We start from the raw sequence: 11,865 nt of genomic DNA, 5'->3' as shown, positions 1-11,865 counted from the left end.
ACTGATTCATAAGTCAGAGAAAACTTTGAGTTCACGCTTCAGAGAGTAAAGCATTCAGGGTCAGCTGCTTCCCTTATTACTAACTCCTCCTCAGGTCCAGTTTGAAACCAGAAAAATCTTGGGTGAGGGTGAGGAATGGTGTGGATTTGGGGAGTTGGGTGTAGGTAGTAATTTTCACAGAACACCTGGCAGAGAGTAGGACTTTAACAAATGTTTGTTAAATCGAGAAAAGGGAACTCGTGAATTTAGGTTAGAAGCCTCATATTGCCAAATTACAACCGGCAGTATGGAGGGCCATGGCGCAATATGACAATTCAATGCCTTATTGCAGTGACTATAGTTCCCGTTCCACCGTGTCATGACTAGGCTAGGTCCAGAGGCAGCTACAGAGTATGTGATCACTGAGCAAATGCCGGGCATGGGGAGTCTGGGAAACAGTAGAGGGATGTAGAGTTATGAGAGACTATAAGAAGTGAGAGGTTAGAGGTCCAAATACATCAGGAAAGCATTAAAAATGCATGCTGTGACAAGAATTTAAAAGTCTCAGGAAGTCAAGATTCAAGCAGATGAGCTCCCGGTTAGCGGAAGAGCCGCTCCCAAAGGTCAGTGTACAATATCTTAAACCCTGAAAGAAGAGTAGGTAATGGTGCCATGGGTTAAACCCTGTGAAGCAAAGCTTGGCTCAGCCAGGTGCCTCTGATCCGCTTCCTGCCTGAGCAGTGACTAGTTCCGGGTCATAGGTAGGTCAGAATGTCCTGGTGCCAATAGGAGCTGACTTTATTGGTTGCAGATGGGATGGGATAATAGCTGAACTTAGGTTCTGACAAACTTTCTGTGGGTTTGGAGTGTTGCCATCTAAAATGTGAGCCAAGCTTCTTTAGTTTCTCAGTTGTGGTTCTGGATTCGAGGAAAAGGTCCAGAAATGTGGAGCTTTGATACTCTCATGGCTCTTCTTACCATTAATTAAGGGAGCAAAATTCTACTTTTCCAACATTACCACAGATACTAGGCACAGCTACTAGGTGATCTAGATGTGTGGTTAAACCCTCCTCTTTTCTTTATGCTCGTTGCCTACTTGGAGGAACAGAAACAAAATAAAATGTTTGGCATATAGGAAGTTATCATATTTAAGGACTACCTGCTTTCACTATAATCTCTCAAATAAGCTTAATTGAAATGATCTTGTCTCAAAATGACTGTAGGGTATCAAACTTGAAAGCTGCTCTTTTTAACCTTGATATTGTAATGTATAGATTATGCCCAGCACAGTAAATGCCTTTATGGACTTGATCCTGTGATCCTAATCTGGATTGAAATAATGGCTTTGGTGCTTTACTGATTTTGACTAAATGGCAAAATTAACAGTTTAAGCAGCAGTTGCCTAAAAGATGTGATCACTCTGTTGCTCTGTGGGACCACATGGGGTCTTTGTGCTATTATTATTGGTTCGAAATCAACTTGGTGACCCACATATAATCTAACAGCTGCTCTGGGACCATCATTTATGATTTAGTGATGGAGTCCAAATTATAAGTACAACTTTTTGTTTCCTCCCATAACACATTCTTCCTCAGTAACTTTTGGACAGATTTGGTCTCTCTTAAAAGATGAGCTTGTCTTTATCCTATTACTAGAAATGTGACGAATCATAAAAATAGACACAGCTCTCAGATTTGACAATTTCACACTTTTCCTCAGCACTGGATTTACTTAGAAAATGGACATCTTCAAATTCTTGGTTGTGGAATATCTGAACAGGCACAAATACTTCTACAACCCATAATTGCCAGTTTGGACCATAAAAAAAAAAGCATAACTTTCTGTGGATTAAAGACTTAGATTTCAAGCATCGACTCCTCCCAGCCCCCACTACCAAATCTAGCAGTCTTATAAATACAACATAAATTCACATGCACTGCAATTATTGTGGTCAATTATGCTAAACCAAGCACATAGTTTTTCCTCAAACATTTTCATAAGCAAGGGAAAAATTGCCTTCACGACTCATTTTTGGAGATGGACTAACAAGTTTGGGTCATGTGAGAGCTGACTCACGTTTTTGTTCTTGCTTCCATGTTTAAGATGTGTTCATGTTTAGGGGAATTGAACTAAATTAATTTTCTATTACCTTGATTGGGACCAGAGGAAAATGGACTAAAAAAGTAGGTCAGAGTTTTTAAATCCTGAGGATATCTTTATAATAAGCAGACTTCTTGCTTACTAAGTAGTTTATGACCAAATACCTTCCAATGTAATTATTTTTTTAAAACAGCTTTATGAGAGTATAATTTACATACCATAACATTCACCCATTTTAAGCAAACAATTCAAAGATTTTTAAGAAATTTATAGAGTAATGCAACCTTTACCATATTTCAGTTTTAGAACATTCCATCACCCCTAAATTTCCCTTTTACCCGTTTACAGTTCATCCTGCTTCCACCTCCAGCTCTACATAACCACTGATTTGCATTTTCTCTCTATAAATTTGCTTTTTCTAGACATTTCCTATAAATAAATTATACAGTAATTATGCCTCTTGTGTCTGACTTCTATTTTTGGGGCTTCATCTATGTTGTAGCATGTGTGAGTTGAGCTATCCTTTGATTGCTGAATAATATTCCATTTTATGGATATGCTACATTTTAAAAATCCATTTACCAGTTGATGGACATTTAAATTGTTTCCAATTTTTGGCCATCGTGAACAATGCTGCTACGAACATTCACCTACCTGTCTTTGTATGGACATAGGTTTTCACTTCTCTTGCATTGAATGCTGAGAATTGAACTGCTTTATTGTGTAGGAAGTTTATGTTTAAATTTTTAAGAAACTATCCAACGTATTCCAAAGTAGCTGTGCCATTTTACATTCCCAACAACATATGAGGGTTCCCATTTCTCCATATCCTCACCAATACTTGGTATTGTCTGTCTTTTTGATTATAGCAAATCTAGAGGTGTAGAGTGGCATGCCATTGTGGCTTTGTTTTAAATTGCTTTTTTCTTATTACAAATGATGTTTAACATCTTTTCGTGTGCTTAATCAACCATTTGTATTCCTTCTTTGGTGCCATGACTTAAAATCTTTTGCCCGTTTTTAAATTGGGATGTTTATCTTCTTATTATTAGTTGTAAGTGTTCTTTATATATTCTGGGTACAAGTCCTATATCAAAGACATGATTTGCAAATATTTACTTCCAGTTTGTGGCTTGCCTTTTTATTTTCAAAAATAAAGTACAAATGTTTTTAAATTTTGTTGAGGTAAAAATGTTTGAAATTTTGATGAAGTCCAATTTATCAGTTTATCAGCTTAAAATTATTCACAGGCTCCCCATAAACCATAAGGACGTGGTCCAAAATCCATAACATGATATACAAAGTTCTCTCAGATCTGACTTCTGCTCCTCACTGCACAGCTCAGCTCTTGACCTGATTTTGTTTCTCATCCCATGTCCCAGTCAGAACGCATCACCTGCACTCTCTTAATTGACCATGTCATTTCTGTTCTCTGTTCTTTTGCTCAGGCTGCTTCTTCCACTCAGAACAACCTCCCACCTCCCTTCCCCTCTCTGGCTAAGTTCATCTCTCTGTCTAACTCCTTTGTAACTAACATCTGGAAAATTTCTCCTAATCTTCTCCCCTCCCGGGCTGCGTTGGGTGCACTTCTTAAATGCTCCCTTTGCCTATCTCAATCTTAGCGCACCTCACATTGTTTTGTAATTTTTCATTATATTGTCTATTTTCCTTATCTGAGCATAAAGGTCTTTAGGTAAAGGGCAGTATTTTAGTTTTTCTTTGTATTTCTAGCACTTAACATAATAACAGGTACATTATTGGTACTGAATCAATATTGATTCAGCATGTCCTGTCTTTCAAAAAGTCATCAAGGGCTTGACTTTTAAGAAAGCCAGACCATTTGTGTATTATGGACAATCAGACATAGGCATTTTTCAAACCTACTTGTTCAGAGAAATAAGATTATCAGATGGATTCTGGACCCAGCATCAAACTATTTATTCAGTTTATATTCTGGAAAGACAATGAACTATACGCTTTCCATGCATTTTCTCTAATACTCAAAACATCCCTGCACAACAGAGGTAACAATTGATGTTCCTGTTTTCTGTGTGTGAGGAAGATTAACCCTGAGCTTACATCCATTGCCAGTCCTCCTCTTTTTGCTGAGGAAGAGTGGCCCTGGGTTAACATCCATGCCCATCTTCCTCTACTTTATATGGGATGCCACCACAGCACAGCTTGGTGAGCGGTGCGTCGGTCTACGCCCAGGATCCAAACCTGTGAAGCCGGGGCTGCAGAAGTGGAGCACACAAACTTAACCACTATGCAACTGGACCTGCCCATGATGTTCCTGTTTGATAGGAAAAGCTCAGACTTAGAGCCAGTGACTTGTCTGAGCCCACGTAGCCGTTTGCAATGGGAAAAAGAACATGTCATTTCTAAACTTGGCATGAAAAGAATTCATAGCTTTGAGGAATGCATTTAACAGATGTTCAGTGAGCACATACTATATGCCAGACAATATTCTAGAAGCTATGAATAGAGAAGGGAAAGAAGAGACAAAATTGTCTGCTGTCAGGGAGTTCATAGTCTATGTAGTGATATCATCTCCACTAACACAACAGATGTTACTCTAACCAACATTAAAAAAAATTTTTTTTTGAGCATTCAACTCACTTGAGACAGTGAAGACAGGACAAGATAACAATTTTGATCCATACAGCCATGGGAAAGCTTATTTTATCCTTTAACATTTTCTAGGTTGGTAGTTGGGAAACAGGAACAGATCTTCATGTACGTGTGGCTTTGCAGGCAGCGTAGAGATCGTGACCTGGACCCGGATCTGGAGCTGGAATCACCCACTGTTTGGCCATGATATTTGTCAGAGAGACTAAGCAATCCTCATATGTGTAATGGCGTGCTTAGAGAAGAGTCAGAAGGTGAAGGAAAATTGGAAAGAGGCAAAAAGAAAATAGGAAAACAGAAAATGCAGTGGGGAAGAGAGGGAACAAGGACACAGTCATTGGCAAAAGCACCGTCTGAGGATCCTCTCCCTGCCTCCCAAGGGCAGGGACCTGCCCATCCTGATCACTAATGTATGACTTAGGACCTAGCAGAATGCCTGCCACTCAGTTGGTGTTCACTAAGTGTATTGGAAATATGACTTATTGAAAGAAGTCTATTCATTAATTCAAAAAACATCTGTTGATTGTTCTGATATCCTAGTCATAGTGTGAGGTCTTGGTCCCTGCTCTCAAGGGATACACAAAATATTTGGGGAGAGAAACCTAATCAAATTATTGAAAGGAAAGTATGGTAAATACTATAACAGAGAGATGAACAAAGTGCTATGGAAATTCTAGAAGGAGCTACTTGCTCTATCTCAGGACTTGGGCAAGGTTTCACGGAGAGTGTGGCATTTGAGTTGGAAAGGATATTCAATGCATGGTCTGGAGAGTCTGGCCTGTTCAGGGAATGATGAGAATGTCACAGTGGTTAGAGATAGTACACATGGACAGAAGAGGCTGAGGACACATGTGGGGTTTGCAGGCCAAGCTAGAAGTTTGTATTATGGCCTGGGGCACCTGGGAAGTAGTAAGGGCCCACATTAGTTCACCCTCTGTTCTACCATCAGAGCTATCTTCTTAAAAATGTAAGTTTTATGATGTTAATACTCTTCTTCAAAACCACAAAGCCACTCAACCATCACATAATATTATGAAATATGGGTTTTACATGCTGATGAGGGCTTTGGATAGACACCAACATGAAAGTCCTATTGAGGAAACACTAGTCTATATAGGTCATTGAGCTTCTAAGGTGGCCTCAGCCCGAACTCCTGGTGTAGTACCCTCCCACACTGTATCAGATTAGGTCTGTGTGACCGATAGAACACAGAAGAAGTGGTGGTATGTCACTTCCAAGGCTAGGTCATAAAATACTTTGTGGCATATGTCTTACTCTCTCTCTTGGATTATTTGCTCTAGGGGAAGCCATTCGCCATGTAGTAAGGACACTCAAGTAGCCTATGGCTCTCCCCCACATGGCAAAAAACTGAGGCCTCTTGCCAACAGCCATGTGAATAAACCATCTTGGAGTCAGACTCTCTAAACCCAGTCAAGTCTTCAGATGATGGAAGCCCTGTCTGGCATCTTGACTGCAACCTCATGAGGAACCCTGAATCAGAGGCACCAAATAAGGCACTCACAAATTCCAGACCCCAAAAAATTTTGAGATAATAAGTGTTTGTTGTTTCAATGCACTAAATTTTAGGGTAATTTATTTTGGAGCAATTGATAATACAGTCATTGATCATAGAAAGTCAGAGTTAAAAGAAACTCTAGATTAAATAGGGCAGGCACTGATAGTTGGGTTCAACATTTCCCATGAAGCTTGAAGGGATTTATGGAGTCCTTCTCCACTTCTACTGATCAGAGATGGCACACACGTTGAGACCTCTTTACTATTCCTGATCCCAAGAGATGCAGGGTCTAGTCCAAGCTTGCATGTCTAGTTAATCATAAGAACTCCATTTCCTGACTACAAGTCCAGGGCTTTTGCCACTATATTGTGCTAAAAATGACTGAATTCACCCTCTTTAATTTAAGTGAAATATCCACTCATTTGTTGAAGATCAGTCATTTGGCTTGCTAAGAATTACTCATCTAGAAAGAATATACTATGCTGCTTAAGAAACGGGGGCTGGTTTGAGTTCTAATTGTGGTAGGATGAATAATGGCCCCCAAAGATATCCAAGCCCTAATTCCTGGAATCTATGAATGCTACCTTATATGGCAAAAGGGATTTTGCAGGAGTAATTAAATTAAGAATCTTGAGACAGGGAGATTATCCTGGATTATCCAGGTAGGACCTAAACGTAATCACAGTATCCTCATAAGAGGGAGGCAGAAAGAAATTTGATAAAGAAGAGGAGAAGGTGATATGATGAGCACAGGGAGAGAAAAGATGATGTGATACAGGCCCATGACCAAGGTCCATACTGGAAAAGGTAACGAAACAGATTCTCCCCCAGAGACTCCAGAAGGAACCAACCCTGCCAACCCTTTGATTTTAGCCCATTGAGACTGATTTCAGATTTCTGACCTCCAGAACCATAAAAGAAAAATTTGTGTTGTTTTAAGCCATAAAGTTTGTTATAATTTGTTACAGCTGCCATAGGAAACTAATACACTAAGCTCTAACATGTCCAAATTCTGTTAGTTTGTGCAAGACAATTAATCTTTCTAAGACTGTTTTCTCATCTGGGAGAAATGGGAATAATAAGTGGGAATAACAAAATGCCTATTTCACAGGGTTGTTGTGAGATCAAATAAGATCATTCATGTAAAATTCTCAGCATAAGACTTGGCACATGGAAAGTTCTTTATAAACTTGGCTATTGATTTGGTCTAGACAGAAAGACTACAACATTGTTTTGCCTCCTTTTGAAACCTCAAGTAGAGTACTAAGTAGCTCTTGGAATATAGAAAGGGTTGAATATTTATTAACTATTCTATTATCACCATTGTATCAGGAATCCCAAAGTCTATTTGCTTCATCCTCTCTCATTGTCCTTTCCTCAAGGGTGTTGACTGCAAGATGGGGAAGAGGCAGAAGGAAAATAACCCATGAATGAGAGAACTAAAGAGGACTTTGAGAGGATTTCTTTGCCATTATCTGCTTTTGGAGAAAGCCATACAAAACAGGTGAAAATTTTTCCTATTTATGAAGATCTCCGGAGAGGGAGTGCCCTCACGCTTTCCTTGTAATTTCCCTTGGTACATATGAAGACTGTTCCTGATTTTCAAAGAAGACTGCACTGATGGCTGTCTATTCTTCTTTACAGAAAGAATAAAGGGGCCTACCCAGTGGTGTAGTGGTTAAATTCACATGCTCTGCTTTGGCGGCCCTGGGTTCATGGATTCGGATCCCAGGCACGGACATACGCACCGCTCATCAAGCCATGTTGAGGCAGCTTCCCACTTAGAGCAACTGGAAGGATGTACAACTATGACATACAACTATCTACTGGGGCTTTGGGGAGAAAAAAGGAAAAAAGGAGGAAGATTGGCAAGAGATGGTAGCTCAGGACCAGTTGCCCCCTCCCCAAAAAGAAGAAAGAATAAAAGGAATAGTTTTGTTTTTGAAAGCTGCTTGGTACACAATCCTGCCTAAAAGAGTCTGCTATAAAAGCAGCCATGTGTTAGTTAGCTGGCAGTGTTTCTAGCGCAACTTCAGGACCACTGAAAGTATAGAATAGCATAGCTTTATAAATCTTTTCTTTTCCTTATCCTGGGTTAAATTTCAAAATTTCACTAATTAAAAAAAAATCTTATGATAATTATATTTACTTATATTATTCATTCCTACAACTCAGTTTTCCATAGATGCTTGTTTTCTATTTTCTAATGATTTAGCGTTTGTATTCTGATCACATTTACAGAGATGAAGTGCTCTGTGGTTTCTCTCACGAGCCCCAGTGGGCAGGAACAACATCATAACATTCTCTCGTATAGTGCTTGGTAGAACTTCCTGTGCCTTGTGATTGTTTTATGATAACAGAGACCACACTATAAAATGAAGCCAAAGGAACATTTTTAAAATAGGGTCTGATGCTGTTGAATCTTCGTTGGATGTGTCTCCATTTACAGACTAATGAACTGAGAAATAACTGTTGTATCATCATGGCAAACAACTGACATAGTGAAGACCAGTGATTTTCTAAAGCCGTACAAAATCCTCGTCCTGTTAGTCAGAGATGACTGTGGAAATAAATCTGGCTCATTGACTTCTTATTGGTGTCTAACGCTACACTTAGGTTCACCAAAAGGGCTAAAGATCAAGTTCTCTCATATCTCTGAACATGCCTCAACTCTGGACATTGGTCCCCAGTCACTGAATCCCAGGTTTGCCCATCACCATGGTTAGCAGTACATTCGAGAATGGAGTGCGTTTTTCCTAATTTGGCCTGGATTGATTGGTACTTGAGCTAGAAAGGGGTTGTACCTGGCACAGGAACAAAGTCAGTCTGAAGTCAGCTGAGCAGGAGGTTATTCTCTCTGATATAGATTCTCTACTACCTAAATTGGTAATGGAAGCAGACATCTAATCGAAGTGGCTTTACTTGGGCAACAGGGATTGACAGCTGAGGTAGCGCTCACCTCTACATTAAGGGATTTACTGCCTCACTGGTGCCATCTATTGGTGGCAGTTTAACAGTAATCTTAGTAGGTCTTTTGTGACAGCTTTAAAGTCCCTAAGTATGAGCCATGCAAAAAATTACTTTCCCTCATTTAGGTGATCTCACTGTCCAAGGTGGGTTAGGAATGAACAAAGGCACGTCCAGAAGATGGTGTTCAACCTCTCTCCAGATAAGAGGCTCATGCCAGCCTTTTGTTTTTGTGGAGAATCAAAATTTAATAAATACCCTGAAATCCTGCCAGCTTATTGAACTCAGTTGACAGGTTCTAGGAGAGAAAATGAAACTTTCATTTATCTTCACTTTACATGTGCGTAGATACTATGCGAAATTGCTTCAGCCAAAATCTTACAGATTTTGATGAATTTTATCTGTTTATACAAGATCAACAATGCTTTCCTACTCCCACAGTAAACACTGAATCCTGTTTATAACAGGAGGGCAGTATCTGCGGGTAACATACGCAGAGCGTTCCAGACTCTTTTTTCCCTTTTCTCAGACTGCAGAGGAATGTGCCTTTGCATCGTTTTACCAGCATCCCTAAATCATGATTAATTTAAAGCCCTTTCTCTCCTTGGTTAGGCCTGACACAAGCAACTGCTTTCCTGTCACATTGATTTTTCTGTCCTTGCGGATTCAAAGCCAGGGTTGAGTCCTAACAGGGTGAGTTCTCTGACAAGGAAGTTTTGCAACCTAATTTACAGCTGCAGTCAAGACTGTCAGCGAGTGCCAGAGGGGAACTGTCGCAATCCACTGGTTAAGTATGCATTTAATAGTGTTTATCCGAGAGAGTTTGTGATTTCTTCACCCTCCCCAACAAATACGTTATTTGTAATACCTATCTTCTTGAATGTACGTGTTTAAAAAATATCTCTAACGTGTGTGGGCTAGAATACATTTTGCTTTTCTGTGGGTATATTCATTTAACAAGGGCAGTCTCTGAGGAACCGTCAAAAACTGCCTGCCATCTTTCCAAATCATCTCTTTCTGTGGTGACCATGACTTAATCCTGAAGGAAAACAAGGTAATCTTTTCAAATAAACATTCTCAAAGATGTTTAGAGGGAACCCAATTACTAGTATGCAGAACCCTCCCAGTGATTGAAAACTGTTTTCTGGAGGGAGTACAATTACAGTAAGATGGAGTTTGTAAGCATTTGGTATCTTCAGATGATTAACAATAGTAAGCTAAATTGAAAGCAAAGGGGTGTGTGTGTGTGTGTGTGTGTGTGTGTGTGTTCAAAGTGTCACTCAGGATCTTGTTTCTCAATTCTATTGGTGGAAAATGAGGCACAGAAGGATTAAAATCTTTCAATAGATAAGAGAGTTGGTGAGGAACATCAGCAATACTTGAACCTAAGCCTATTAGACTTCATGGGGCCAACCTGCTTCTGGCGAGAGTAAACAAGGGATGAAGAAATATTTGGTCATTAAGTAAACAGGGAGCATTGAAACAAATGCAATTGGTTGTATGCAACTTCTTAGTGCAGTATTCCTAGTCTCAGGGAACCTGGCATGAAACAGAAAGAGACAATGTAGAGTACGGATGGAATAAACAAAAAATTACTTGGATGATATAATTCATTCAATCAATAAAGACCATATATGCTGGAGTCTATTATATTACTTACAACATTATTTTTGCTGAGAAAGATTCGCCCTGAGCCAAGATCTGTTGCCAATCCTTCTCTTTTTTTTGCTGAGGAAGATTCGCCTTGAGCTAACATCTGTTGCCAATCTTCTTCTATTTTGTATATGAGCCGCCACCACAGCATGGCCACAGACAGAGGAGTGGTATAAGTCTCTGCCCAGGAACTGAACCCCGGGCCGCTGAAGCAGAGCCCACCAAACTTAACCACTAGGCAACTGAGGCTGGCCCATTATTTTGTATTTTTTTTTAATTTTTTTACCTGTTTCTTTCCCTCTTTGGTCTGTGGGCTTCTGAAGGACAAATCTGTTTTCATATTTGGGTCTGAAGTCCCAGGGCTTGTTGCTGATCCTGTCACAAATGGGGACAGGAATGGTTAAGTGAATAAATTTGGTCTTGAGTTTGATATTTTTATCTCTCATTGTTTGTGGGCCCGATATTCTTTGTTCATTTATCATTTGTTGTTTAAGCTGCCTGTGCATTCAAGGCATCTTTTTAATATGCTTCCACCTATACATGACATAAATACACTATTACCTTGTTAAAAAATCCTATAGCAGTGCTGTTCAACAGAAATACAACGTGAACAATATGTGTAATTTTAAATTTTCTAATAGCCCCATTAAAAATTTGAAAAAGATAATATATTTTATTTAACTCAACATATCTAAAACATTGCCACTTCTACATGTAAATATAAAATTATTAATAAGATACCTCATATCCTTTATTTCACACTAAGTTTTAGAAATCTATTGTGTAGGGGCTGGCCTGGTGGCGTAGTGGGTAAGTTCGTGTGCTCCACTTAGGTGGCCCAGGGTTCGCCAGTTCAGATCCTGGGCGTGGACCTACGCACCACTCATCTAGCCATGCTGAGGTGGCGTCCCACATAGAGCAACTAGAAGGATGTACAACTATGATGTACAACTATCTGCTGGAGCTTTGGGGAGAAAAAAGGAAAGAAAGGAAGAAGATTGGCAACAGATGTTAGCTCAGGG

The 11,865-nt window shown here is 39.6% G+C and overlaps 1 long non-coding RNA gene across 1 annotated transcript; it reads left to right on the top strand.

Annotated features, from left to right (window-relative positions):
* The first annotated feature begins 379 nt into the window (after positions 1-379).
* On the top strand, positions 380-8,816 carry LOC147914530 (uncharacterized). The gene is made up of 3 exons (XR_015555181.1): positions 380-602; positions 7,606-7,727; positions 7,868-8,816. It is a non-coding gene; the product is annotated as an uncharacterized LOC147914530 (long non-coding RNA).
* The last annotated feature ends 3,049 nt before the right edge of the window (positions 8,817-11,865 follow it).

Source organism: Ceratotherium simum, chromosome 19 (assembly GCF_057802395.1).
Source record: "Ceratotherium simum simum isolate JZ-2026a chromosome 19, ASM5780239v1, whole genome shotgun sequence".
Lineage (NCBI taxonomy): Eukaryota > Metazoa > Chordata > Mammalia > Perissodactyla > Rhinocerotidae > Ceratotherium > Ceratotherium simum.
The sequence above is the reverse complement of the archived record's forward strand: the minus strand, read 5'-3'. Positions and strand labels throughout refer to the sequence as shown.